The sequence below is a fragment of the Rhodnius prolixus genome, unplaced genomic scaffold (genome assembly GCF_049639745.1).
Source record: "Rhodnius prolixus isolate KJV_2025 unplaced genomic scaffold, Rpr scaffold_6, whole genome shotgun sequence".
NCBI classification, from domain to species: domain Eukaryota; kingdom Metazoa; phylum Arthropoda; class Insecta; order Hemiptera; family Reduviidae; genus Rhodnius; species Rhodnius prolixus.
In genome coordinates, this window is record NW_027411634.1 from 2484243 (window position 1) to 2497390 (window position 13148).

Here is a 13148-nt window from a genome sequence, read left to right on the forward strand (position 1 = left end):
TCCCTACCCAGTTCCTTCTGCGCTACAATCTCCTTTGGCCTCAAAGTTCCAAAGATAACGTAGCGCAGTCTCTCGATTGCTTATTGATGATTTAGCTGCACTGGATTGGGAATGCAAGTGCTAGAGTTGAGCTAACGGATTAAATGTTCCCCCTTTCACATGATGAAACATGAATTCAATGGGGAGGAAAAAAGGTTATTGCCAATTTCAGTCATAATTATGCCTAAAATATAGGCTGCAGTAATCTTACTTCCTTTCGGATCAATGAATCATTCACCAAAAATGAACAATACTCTAGAAGAATGCAATGACTCGCCGCTATCTATCACAGCCAGTAGATCGTAAACCTTATCTCATAAGGGGGATTCGTCCTCCATAAATATTAAGGAAATCTCATCCTATGAAGCGCAATAAACTACCATTTTAGTAAAATGACTGCCTACACCGGCCGGCCGATGTCATTGGAATAACTAATAGTTTTGTTACTAACTCTTAACTAGTTTTATTTAACTAAAAAAGGACAGCGAAAACGAAAGAAGCTGACATTAAGCTCAACAGCTGGTCGTTTACTTCATATTCCTAATTAAGCAGATCATTAAAATGAATGATAGTCATTATCCACTTAATGAAATTAATAAAATTGTTAATTACAAGGTTATTCCTGTATAATGTCAGAATATAGCTTCCTGTTTTTGTATTACTACCATTTATTCATGTATGTTCTTGTTTTAATTATGTCAGCCATGATTTACTTGAATAATTATTGCGTCAGAATTTTTGTTCTAATTATTTAGGGAGTCAGTCACTTACTGTTTGTTACTTCCCCTAAGAAGTATTAGAATTTCGATTTAAAATATTCACCGGAAGTACTAGTTTTGAGGCCAAAACCGCTTTTCCCGGGAGTAACCCTTTACAGAATCGATTTGCAGGTCTAGCCTATAACCGCCTAACATACTTTACTATAAATTTCTCATATTAACCATTAAATAAAATAAAGACCTAGACTGGGAATCGAAACCCACTAACCAACAATACATCTTAGCTTTGCGGGTCTAGCCTATAAACGCCTAACATACTTTACTATAAATTTCTCATATTAACCATTAAATAATATCCAAGACCTAGACCGGGGAATCGAACCCACTAACCAACAATACACCTTAGCTTTGCGGGTCTAGCCTATAAACGCCTAACACACATTACTATAAATTTCTCATATTAACCATTAAATAAAATACAAGACCTAGACTGAGGAATCGAACCCACTGACCAGCAATACATCTGAGCTTTGCGGGTTTAGCACCTTACCACCTAACATACTTTACTATAAATTTCTCATATTAACCATTAAATAAAATAAAGACCTAGACTGGGAATCGAAACCCACTAACCAACAATACATCTTAGCTTTGCGGGTCTAGCCTATAACCACCTAACATACTTTACTATAAATTTCTCATATTAACCATTAAATAATATCCAAGACCTAGACTGAGGAATCGAATCCACTAACCAACAATACATCTTAGCTTTGGGGGTCTAGCCTATAACCGCCTAACATACTTTACTATAAATTTCTCATATTAAACATTAAATAGAATCGAAGACCTAGACCGGGGAATCGAACCCACTAACCAACAATACATCTTAGCTTTGCGGGTCTAGCCTATAACCGCTCGGCTACCACGGTTCCAAACTTAGTGTGCCAATAATATAAATGTAGAACGATTTTTTGTTTTGTTTTTTTTTTGTTTTACCTGAAGTACGAATTATGTTGGGAGAGAAGAACAAAGGAAACTTAAATAAGAATTTTCTTTACCGGAAAATTCTAATAATAGGCACTTTTTGGCAATAGATTAGATAGATTTTCCCCCTAAAGTGTCATTTTTCTGTATTACACGGTCCTAACTAATGGGGGGCTTCCCAGTAGTGTTGTCTGATTTTGCAAACTTAGTGAAAAGTTAGTACAAAATTATTAATTTGAAGGAAAAGTTTAAATTAGAACTTCGGAAACTGTAATGAAAAACGTCGAGTTTTTTTATTTTGCGTTTGTTAAAGAGTCAACAAAACATATAATTTCCGGGAAATATCAATGTCTAAAATTTTACTGGATTGCAGTACTTCTGCTTAATAGATGTAACAGAAAGTAAAAAGGGCTAAAATGTACAAGGAAGTTAGTTGTTCAATACCTTAAAATATTAAACTTTCACCTTTTTTAATTTATTTACCATATTTTTTGGTAATAAATATGTCTGGCTAGTTTTACCAACTAACAATACATAAGTACAAAATATGTTTTACATAATGTCATCAGAATGGTAAACAGGTATAAAATGAGTAAGTTGAAGGAGGAAAAATTGTGTAAAAGGTAATTGTAAGCGGCGGTGATGGTTTGTTGTAAAAAATGAAGGAGTTATTACCGGGAAGTAAGGACGTATGTGATTTCCCTTCCGGGGTGAAGTTACCTACAGACAGACAGAAGTTATGAAAAGGACGAAAGTAACATGTGTCCTTAAGGACACTTTCACCTTTTCTTTCCTTCCCTTGGGTCACTAACCTTGGGGTGCTTTTCTTTTATTATACTGAAACTTTTTATCTAACATTGGCTTCTTAACCGTGAAATTTTACTTTCAGTGTTGTAGAAACGAGGAAGTAATCGGGTTCGTGTCATTGGGTTATACCGGAAATAAATGCAATGCATGGAGGTTGATATGAGAAAAAAATAATTGAGAAGAATCAAAGTAAAATATTTCTCATGAAGACACACGCACAAGACTTTTTCTCACAGTTCTAATTCTCACAGTTTCTCCAAACTCCGTGCATTTAAGAAATATTAAATTCTTACCAACACTATAAAGTCTGTAAAAAACCTAATCATTTGCCTTAAATGTAACTAGGGGAGGGCTATCCTTATTCCTTCTTTAAGAACTATCCTAAAACTAATACGTCAGCTGTGGTAGTAGGAAGTCGTGTGAGTCAGGTAAAGTAATGCCTATTTTCAAGTGAACTTTACATCCAACTGCCACCAAATTAGGTGCCTTCTTGGACTGAGGCGAATAGTAAACTCCTCGAATCCAACTAACCACCCAACTAACCAACAATACATCTTAGCTTTGCGGGTCTAGCCTATAACCGCCTAACATACTTTACTATAAATTTCTCACATTAACCATTAAATAAAATCCAAGGTCTAGACACTGGGAATCGAATCCACTAACCAACAATACATCTTAGCTTTGCGGGTCTAGTCTCCAACCACCTAACATACTTTACTATAAGTTTCTCATATCAACCATTAAATAAAATACAAGACCTAGAGTGGGGGAATCGAATCCACTAACCAACAATACATCTAAGCATTGCGGGTCTAGCCTCTAACCGCGTGGAAGTGGCGCGTTCCTAGATTTTTTAAAACCAATAAAGTAAAATAACTCCGATAAGAATAAACGAAGATAGAAAGAGGAAGTAATGCAACAAATTCATTTCATTTATACCTGTGAATGCGTAAAAATAAGATAATATTTTAAAACATCCAACAAACTAGAGAATATATGTATAAGATTAAAATAGACAATGTATAAATTTATATGGAGTTTGAGAATAGGAAATGTATATAAAATGAGCCAGTCCAGCTGTATAATAAATTTGATGACGACACACCAACAGTCACAGACGTTGAAAGGAGGAGAGGTCATCGTCTTTTCGCTCCTCAGGAATATTTTGATAAAAAAGCGTCACGTGTGATGATGAGTCTTGCATCTTAGAACTCTTCTGATTCGTCAAATATTCCCTTCTGTAAGCGGTCAATTTAGAGTACTTAGAAAGTTCTATTATTATTATTATATTTATTGTATTATTATTTTCTTACCGGAAATGCAACTAACCAAACATGAAAAATGAAAAAAAAGCCAGTCTTTCCTTGAAAAATTATCTTTAATACAGTTGTAAGCGCCACGATAAATGAGCGGTTATGGGTTAAGCTAAGCTAAGGTGTATAACAATACACCAACAGGTTTAGTGGGTTCATCCCCTGGTCAAGGTCTTGGATTTTATTTAATGGTTAATATGAGAAATTTATAGTAAAGTATGTTAGGCGGTTATAGGCTAGACCCGCAAAGCTAAGATGTATTGTTGGTTAGTGGATTCGGTTCCTCTGGTCTAGGTCTTGGATTTTATTTAATGGTTAATATGAGAAATTTATAATAAAGATGTTTGCTAGTCACCTCCGTCCACGATGCCTAATTCGTTGCTAGGCAATAGGCAATTACTTTACTTTTTTCGACTTGTATCTCTATTACTGAAATATCTTTGACTCAGAAATGACTGCCGAAAGTAGTGATTCTTGAACGTACTAAGAATTTCCATTATTTCGATGGAAATCCCCCAATCCTTTTGCCCAATTTTAGTCGCTGTAATCCCCGATAATTATTGCGGGAAAGAATGCTCATTGAACACTATAGTATTCTACACTCTTATGCTATTATTTTATTTTTTTTTAAAATGAATCTTTCCCCGCGACCTGTAATGGAGTTCTTCTCTGCGTAGCATGAATTCTTCGTGGACTGCATGGCAGAATATAGTTCTGCAGCAGAATGGTTTTCTCCTCCAATGGGTCGTACTCTTGTAATGGACTCACTTACCGTCGCCACTTCTAGTCGTGCGGTTGTTCCAGTCATGTGCTCTCACACAGTAGAGTAGTTATAATTTGAAAAAAAAAAAAAATAGCAATCAGACAAGGTTATAGGTTGCACGTGGAGGTTTCATGCATTTTTTGGGCTTGCGAAATTTTCTCCACATTACAATATAACCGCGCTAAGTTCAAAGTCAAAGATTTTTATTTGGGCTGAGTTCATTTTTGCTATGTTCTTTGGACCGAACATAACCACAGACCAACAGCTGGTTATTTTTTTTATTATTAAGGACCATATTGATTTATGGAGTTTTAAATAATCAGCAATATATTGATGAAAAACAAAAATGTTTTAAATAACAATAATTTTTTTGAAGCAAAGTGGCCACTTCCGGAAAGCCCATTTCCCTCTAATTTAGTAATTTAGTTCTATTTGCAAGATAGGTCCAAGACACAAAAATCGAAAGCATAACCACGTCCCATCCAAAAGATGCTCTAAATCTATATTTTTTCACAGTTTCAAAGAAAAGTTATAAATCACCAAATTATTAAAAACAATTCTTTTGAAATCATTTTCGAGAAAATCTGTAGTAACTTCCGGTTGATTGATTCGTGGTGGGGGTGGAGACCTCAAAACCGGATATTTCGGGTGCATTCTCAAAATCAAAAAATCTGCTATGAATACAAATAAATTATCTTTTTTTACCGTAAAATAGGAAAATGTAAAAAATTAATTCACTCTTCGATAAACGAATATTGACAGGTTCGGAGTGGATAAACGCCATAAAATTGAATTCTAACTACGCACCACTTCGTGGTGTTCCTGGTGCCGGTGGACAAATGGTGGGAGAAGTTGGGACCCTCTGCCGCAAGTGTGGCAGGGAGACGGAAACTCCAGCTCATGTGCTGGGAAAATGCCCTTTTAACTCCCTCCTTATCACTCGGCGCCACCATAAGGTCAAGCACGAGCTAGTTCGGCTCCTAAGGGAAAAAGGATATACATGCTTTGAGGAAGTTTATTGCATCGACTCAGCGGGATCGACGAGGTATGCTGATATAGTCGCCCTTCATGACCGCGACAGATCGGCCCTAGTCCTCGACCCGACCGTGAGATTCGAGAGCAATGACCCGGACCAGGCGGAGAAAGTGGACTTGGAAAAAAAAGGTATATATGAGAGTTGTGTCCCCTTCTTGAAAGAGAGGTTCCATGACTTCGGTGACCGAGAGTTTCGGGTTCGGGGTCTCTGGTTCGGTGCCAGAGGTGTCATCCCTAAGCTGACTTTCAGCTTCCTTCAGGAGCTAGGGATTGATCTGAGGGAATTGGAAGCCTTGGCGGAGTCTATCATTGTGGACTCGATTGGCATTATCCACCACCACATCTACGGGGCATGAGTTTGATTGTTCTGCCCGCTTATTTGTTGGTATTGTATGATTGTGATATATTGTTATTCTGATTTGGATGTTTCTGTTGCTGGTTTGGTTTATTTTATTTTATTTTATTTTGTTGACATATTGTATTAGTGTTAGGAACGATTTTCGTTTTTCTTTTTTTGCCTGACGAATTGAGGATCTCTCAATGGTGTAGTATTGGTGTTGACTTCTTTCTTTTTTTTTTCCACTTTATCTATATATCTTGATTGACTGATTGGTACGCTGTGTGTCTAGCAACCCGATCTATTTGGGCAGCACCCTTTGTTTTGCAAATATTTGCATTAAAATGTTTCTCTCTCTCTCTCTTGTAGCCATTCGCCGCAAAATTTTAGCATAGATAAGATGATTGAGGCAAACTTAAACGCAATCGCAAGTTTAAACTTGCGAAGATTTATTTATTTATTTTTCTCTTTGTTAAATATCCTGGTCCAAAACGAACACACGTACCACACAACCTAATCACTAAAAAAACATTTCGATCTCAATATTTCCTTGTTACTAACAGTAAGGAGAAAGTACAAAAATATTTAAATGGCCGTGAAATATATACGAGGGTCGTTTGAAAAGTCCGTGCAAAGTCAGAGAGATAGCACTACTGGCGCGTATCGAGGTTATGTTTAGTTAGTAGCATCTCTTGGAAGAACACACACCAAGTTTCAGCCATCATTGATAAAATCCAGGATATGGTGATGGATGACAGAAGAATGAAGGTGCGTCAGATTGCTAGTGCTGTGGGCATCTCGAATGAACGGGTACATAATATTTTGCATCAACATTTGGGCATGACAAAGCTATCCGCAAGATGGGTGCCGCGATTGCTCACGCTTGACCAAAAACGAAATCGTGTGAAGTGTTGCAAGGACGGTTTGCAGCTGTTCCAGAAGAATCCGCAGGACTTTAAGCGTCGTTTCGTCACTGTGGATGAAACATGGATACATCACTACACTCCTGAGACCAAAGAACAATCTAAACAATGGGTTACCAAGGGGGAATCTGCGCCAAAAAAGGCGAAGACCGTTCCTTCGGCCGGAAAGATTATGGCGACTGTCTTTTGGGATTCGCAAGGAATAATCCTCATCGACTATCTGGAAAAGGGTAAAACTATTACAGGTGCATATTATTCATCGTTATTGGACCGTTTGAAAACCGAGCTGCAAGAAAAACGCCCACGATTGGCCCACAAAAAAAGTCCTTTTCCATCACGACAACTCACACCTCAGCAGCTGTGGTCGCAAAATTAATGGAAATAGGGTTCCAACTCGTTTCACATCCCCCCCCTATTCTCCAGACTTGGCTCCCTCGGACTACTATTTGTTCCCCAATATGAAGAAATGGCTGGCGGGAAAAAGATTTTATTCAAACGAGGCGGTGATTGCAGAAACGAATGGCTATTTTACAGACTTGGACAAATCCTATTATTCGGAAGGGATCAACAAACTAGAGCAGCGTTGGACGAAGTGTATAAGCCTAAAAGGAGACTATGTTGAAAAATAAAAAAGGTTTACCCCAAAAAATTAAGTAGTTTTTATTTTTGCACGGACTTTTCAAACGACCCTCGTATATATAAAAAAAAAATGTAATATGCATTAGTATAGATAATATATTCAGTTGAATATATTCGTAAATAAATTTAACTGTATTTATCTTCGCTAGAAGTTACTATTCTACATAATTAGAGTAAAATAAAAAATACAAAAAAAAGGTTCACAAGGGAATTCAAGGTTATTTTTATACTTAGTGAATGTTCAAATATATCACAGATAAAGTTTGGCCTAACAGTACATAGACATAAATAAATTATTTTTTAAAAAAAGAGCAATAAGCTAGTACACGACATAGACACCGATAAAAGAACTAAACACAGCATTAATAAAAATAATACTATAATACGATTGGGATGAAATTTAGAAAGGCTTGAACTTGGTACTATATACTATAAATTTCATAGTTCATTTGATAATGACCTCTAAAAAAATAGTATAATACAGACTCCAAGCATAAAAGAAATGACGTGACCTTTTACGTCATGAACAAAAAGTAAAGTTTGCACCGTGCGTATGTGTATTTGTGCATTTTCTTTATGATTAGGGACAATATAGAAAGTGGAGGGGATAAGTTTTAAGGAGTTATATCGAATTAGCCTCAAGCTAGTTATTTGTATATTGCGCAACAATGAGCAATTTTTATTATTAATAGCTTTTGTTTGTATGTCCTTTCTATTTCATTTATCGTACGTAGAAAACTTACAACCGTACATTGTACGCAAATGAACCTTTAGAGAAAAACTTATCAACCTGCGGCTCTTTTATCCAAATTGTGTGGCTCTTCAGCCTGTCCAAAATATATTGTATATTTTAATTTTATTGAAACGAATGAAAATTCCATTTATTAAAGGTATTTTTTCAAAAATAATTTTAAATGTGATAGGTTCGAAATGGAATGGAATTATACAATATCAAAATAAAGTACTTGATTTATATTGTAAGACTGCCGCCTTTTCATTAGTTATTATTTATTTGTTTATTTACTTTGCAATATGTGAAAATAAATATATAAAACATTTAAATATTATTGAATATCTTAAAATAACGATTTGCGAATACAAATTATCTACAGAGTTGTTTACACTAACATCCTTGCGGCTCTTGGTAAGATTTATTAAAATTATTCAAGAAAAACTGGCTCCCTACTTAAAATAGGTTGCCCACCCCTGTCCTACACCTAGAACGGCCCTTAATCGATTTTTGTTTTGCTGAGGGCTACCCTGAGGACAATGTTTTTTTACAAAAACATCGTTCGTGTAATTTTTGAAATGATCACAAAAACGTTCACTAAAAATGGTACTTCCGTTTGAGCAATTTTGAGCGCTAAATTCACTAGGATGGGTTCTAATAGAATAAAGTTTGGCTTCCTGTAATTTTCAGTTTTTTCGAGATATTTTCTTCCCACAAACGCACACCATTTTTTTTTTTTTTTTTTTTTCTAAAAACCCACTTTTTGGGACTCCGGGGATCACAAATCCTTTTTTTGAGTCTTTGTGCAATATTAATAGTTTTTTTTTTTTTTCTCATTCCTTTCAATATTTGACTTTTACAAGATATCGTAAATATTACGACAAATTTAAATATCAATAGTGAAATATCTGGAAGTGAATAATTCATGATCAGTAAGGCCAACCTAACTTTAGAAGTGTTTAGTGGAATATATTTGGAAGGTAGACCCCCCTCAGGTGAAGAAAAATCTACTCCCACGGTATCATTGTGGTGCTCTGCAATGTTACGTATATGGCAATCGATATGAGGCTGTGATCCAGAAGGCGTTGCTCTAGACATCTGCCAAGTTGACACTTCCTTCTTATTATTTACAATCGTGTCCTTTTTTTTTTTTTTATCAAGTCTCCTCCTGTTTCCTTCCGTGCATGCTCACATTAAGGAGATATTTTTCCTTGGGTATGTGTTTATTTATATTGTGTTCTTTTTTTAAGGTCGTACACCTTTCGAAATTTGTTTGTCTTGACTTTTTAAGTAAAAGAGTCAGAATTGTTGTGTGGGAGTTTCAAACATAAAAACAAACATAAATCAATATGAAGGGGGGAAAGGGGAGATTTTTTTTAAATGGGTGAAAAGAATTGAGGGAAACCGGAAATGTGCTTCCGATTCAGTTTCCTTTGTGCACTGAAAGAATTTCCACTTCAAAAGAATTAAGAAGCCAGCAAGTCTATTTCTAGACGGAAACATAAGTGAAGCGGAAATCTCTACACCAAACTGATTGAACCACCACCTCTGATAATGAATGAATATATGATATAGATGCAATAAACATGCTCGGCTAAGACGAATAAAAATCAAACATAACTTTAAATACTAAACAATGTAGCAAAAATATGAGCAAATGTTCAGTGGCCACGTCACAACAAACATAACGGCCACTATTTTTAGAATATTTCATAAATCAATACTAATTCTACTTTTAAAAACCAAAAAATTAGAAAAGTAAACATTTTTAGCATAAAAGTGTTAATCAACTTTGGTTAAACACAAGTATTGCCTGCATTTGGTAATTCAATTAAGATGTATTAACAAAGCGGTTAAAACAAAAACAAAATGGTAACCACAAAAAAAGTAAATAAATACTAAATTTAGTATAAAATTGTCAAACTTCAAATATATCTTTACTAAGGGCATTGGCACCCGGAGCTTATTTCCGTGCCTTTCCGGACTGTGTACAATGTTCTCTAACCAGGAGACAACACTGTCCATCACCAATGTCCAGAAATCCATGGAATAAAATGTAAAATATATTTAATACTATTAAATAAATAAATACAAAAATAAAATAAGCCACCTGCCAACTAAAGTGACTTGATTGAAAGAAACAAACTATAAATAAAACTAATCCATCCAGGAATGTGGTTGTGGAGTCCCACACTTTGTGGTGCCAGGCACGGAGTGTTGCAGGAATTCCCGCCCTGACGCTCAATCTGGCCTACTTAGCTATGCACGAAATTAAGTACCAATCAAAAAACTAGTGTTTTTTTTTTTTATTAATTTCTAGGAATTTAGTGGTCTACATTAATTAAGTAGATAAAAAGAAATGATTTGTTTGTATTTCTTGTCAATGTTCAAAGGCGTTTATAGTTCCCTGATCACTGTAGGAAAATATCTCGGCTTCTAATAGCAAATAGGAGCTCCGTAAACTTGCATTTTGTATTTCCGTGACTAAATGGAAATAATTATAATTATAAGTAGTTCAAACAACCAACAGAAAAACACCAAAATAGTATTCTACAGTTGCCTGCACCCTTCCTAGGGCTGCTCGATAGGGCCAGAGCAAAAATCAAGAGGGAAGGGCTTTCAATCAATGCAGCCAATAAAATGCATACATTCAATTAATAAATGCACCCACAAACCATGCCCTACGCATCAATTAATTTCAACCTTGAGTACTTAGTGTTTAAGATTTTGGTGAGATATACATATGTAGCCTAACATGCAGACTTAGTCTCCTTTAATTTCAATATCTTGTTTAAAATATCATCTACGCCTGCTCCGCCTGAAGCCTGACACATCAAGCAACTTCAGATAACCCAAAACAAATTTCTCAGACTCGCAACAGACTCTCCACGACCTACTAGAATTGACTCACTCCACGGAGACTGCGTCCATTATCTCCCTGTACACTCCTTCATTCAATATCGTCTGCTGAAACTCTTTTTCATTCTAGACTGCCAGCCCAATCCACTATGCCGCGACATAGCTTCCTACAGATCCTTCTACAACATACAGGACACAGAAGACTAATTGACAAGTATTCTTTCTACACTAGCTGCAGGTTTTTCCTCTCCTTTTTCCCTGCATTCCAATCCTTCTCGCCTAACTTTTCTCTTTGTTACTCAGTTAAGAAGGTTGAAATGTATTATACATTTGTACTTCTTTAATATTTATTCTATGTATATATCTATTATAATAAATATTTATTCTTCTCTCTTCTCTATTAAAATATCAATGGCGCCTGATAGTGTGGTTACTATCTCCAGCTGCCGACTCTCACCTCACTTCGTGGAACATCCTTAGGGCTTCTGGGTGAGTTGCTTCATCACCTTGGGTGCCCGTAAAGTGTGTGGCTTCACCTAAGCCCTCTAGTTAGAGGTTCAGGGTTCAAAAACCAAGCTAAGAGATTCTACAGCTCACTGTTCGGGTGATGGATTCGGTGGTGACTGTAAAGAGAGAACACTCTAATGCATAAATTAAAATCTGTTAGGACCCAGTTGAAAAAAAAAAAAAAAACGGTATTTTTACAATAATCCAATCCAATTTCACAAAACTATACTAAATCCCTTCCTTTATCAGTTTTATGTGCAACAGGTATCTGGTTTTGTCCCTGAGAAATGCTTCGAAAAGATAATGTTACTGAAAAATGATTTTTGGGGAATATCAAGGTACGATCATCAATAAATACAACTTTGTTTTTGCTTTATACCAACGTTTCGGTAATTTTTACTAATCTTCTTCAGGGTCTGTACAAAATTCATCCATCATCAACGGTCGCAAAAAAAAACCCAAACCATCATTCTTACTGGAAAACTTCGTTCTGAAAATTATAGCACATACTTTGACAACCAGTGAAAAGTGTAACCAACCTAAAATTTTTGAAACAAATTACAATTCAACATTCTGCGAGATTCGTAGTTTTGTGAAAGAGTCTATTCGGTCCCTTCTTATTTTTTTTTTTTATTATCAAAACCCCCTATAACCTTTTATTAAACTAAGAAGCTAATAAAGGTTTTACCGGCAGCATGTCTACAACCACTTAGTGGTCGTTGAACCTGACAAAAAAAATAAAATAAAATTGCCTAAGTAATGTTTAAAAGCGAAAGAAAAATTTTTCAATCCTTTTTAAGTGACCGCCCAGAGAACTTAAGACCAACAACTCAACAAATATTCTGTACCAGAGTGCTCTGTCATCTTACTCACAGGCGTATGTCTTTTTTCCATTACAAATCTTTACCCATCACCCTGGTAAAAACTGTTTTTTTCCCTCAAAAATAATGAAAAGAGGTTCTTTTTACACAATGGTATAATATTCACCCTTTTTTTGCTCTCTGCTTCCCTTTAGGGGCTACCCTTTTAAAAGTTATTGCGTCATATTCACAACGGGAAGGGTCATTTCACTTTCAATAACTCTTCTATTTCATTTTGTATATTTTACTGAGTACGTAAGGGTTGAATTATTTTATTTTTTTTTCCACCATTTTACATGAGGAAATCAGTTTTGTTGAAAAAGAATTGTATACCTACATCGTAAATCTATAGAGGACTAACATGACAAAATATTTTCTTACTTGAAAAATAAACAGAAAAACTGCTCATTTTCTACACATATTGATTTATTTTTAAAATAAGTTCTCTTTTTATTGGTGTTTAGTCAACTTTTGAAGTTAAATGTTCCTTTTTTGTTTAGGCAAAGCATTAAAAAATACATACTGTAGTAACAAATGATTGTATTTTTCTTTATTTACAAATATAGCTATTCTTGTCAGCCAAAATGGGTTTTCACAATCACTGAAATCTATTAAACCAAATCAAAT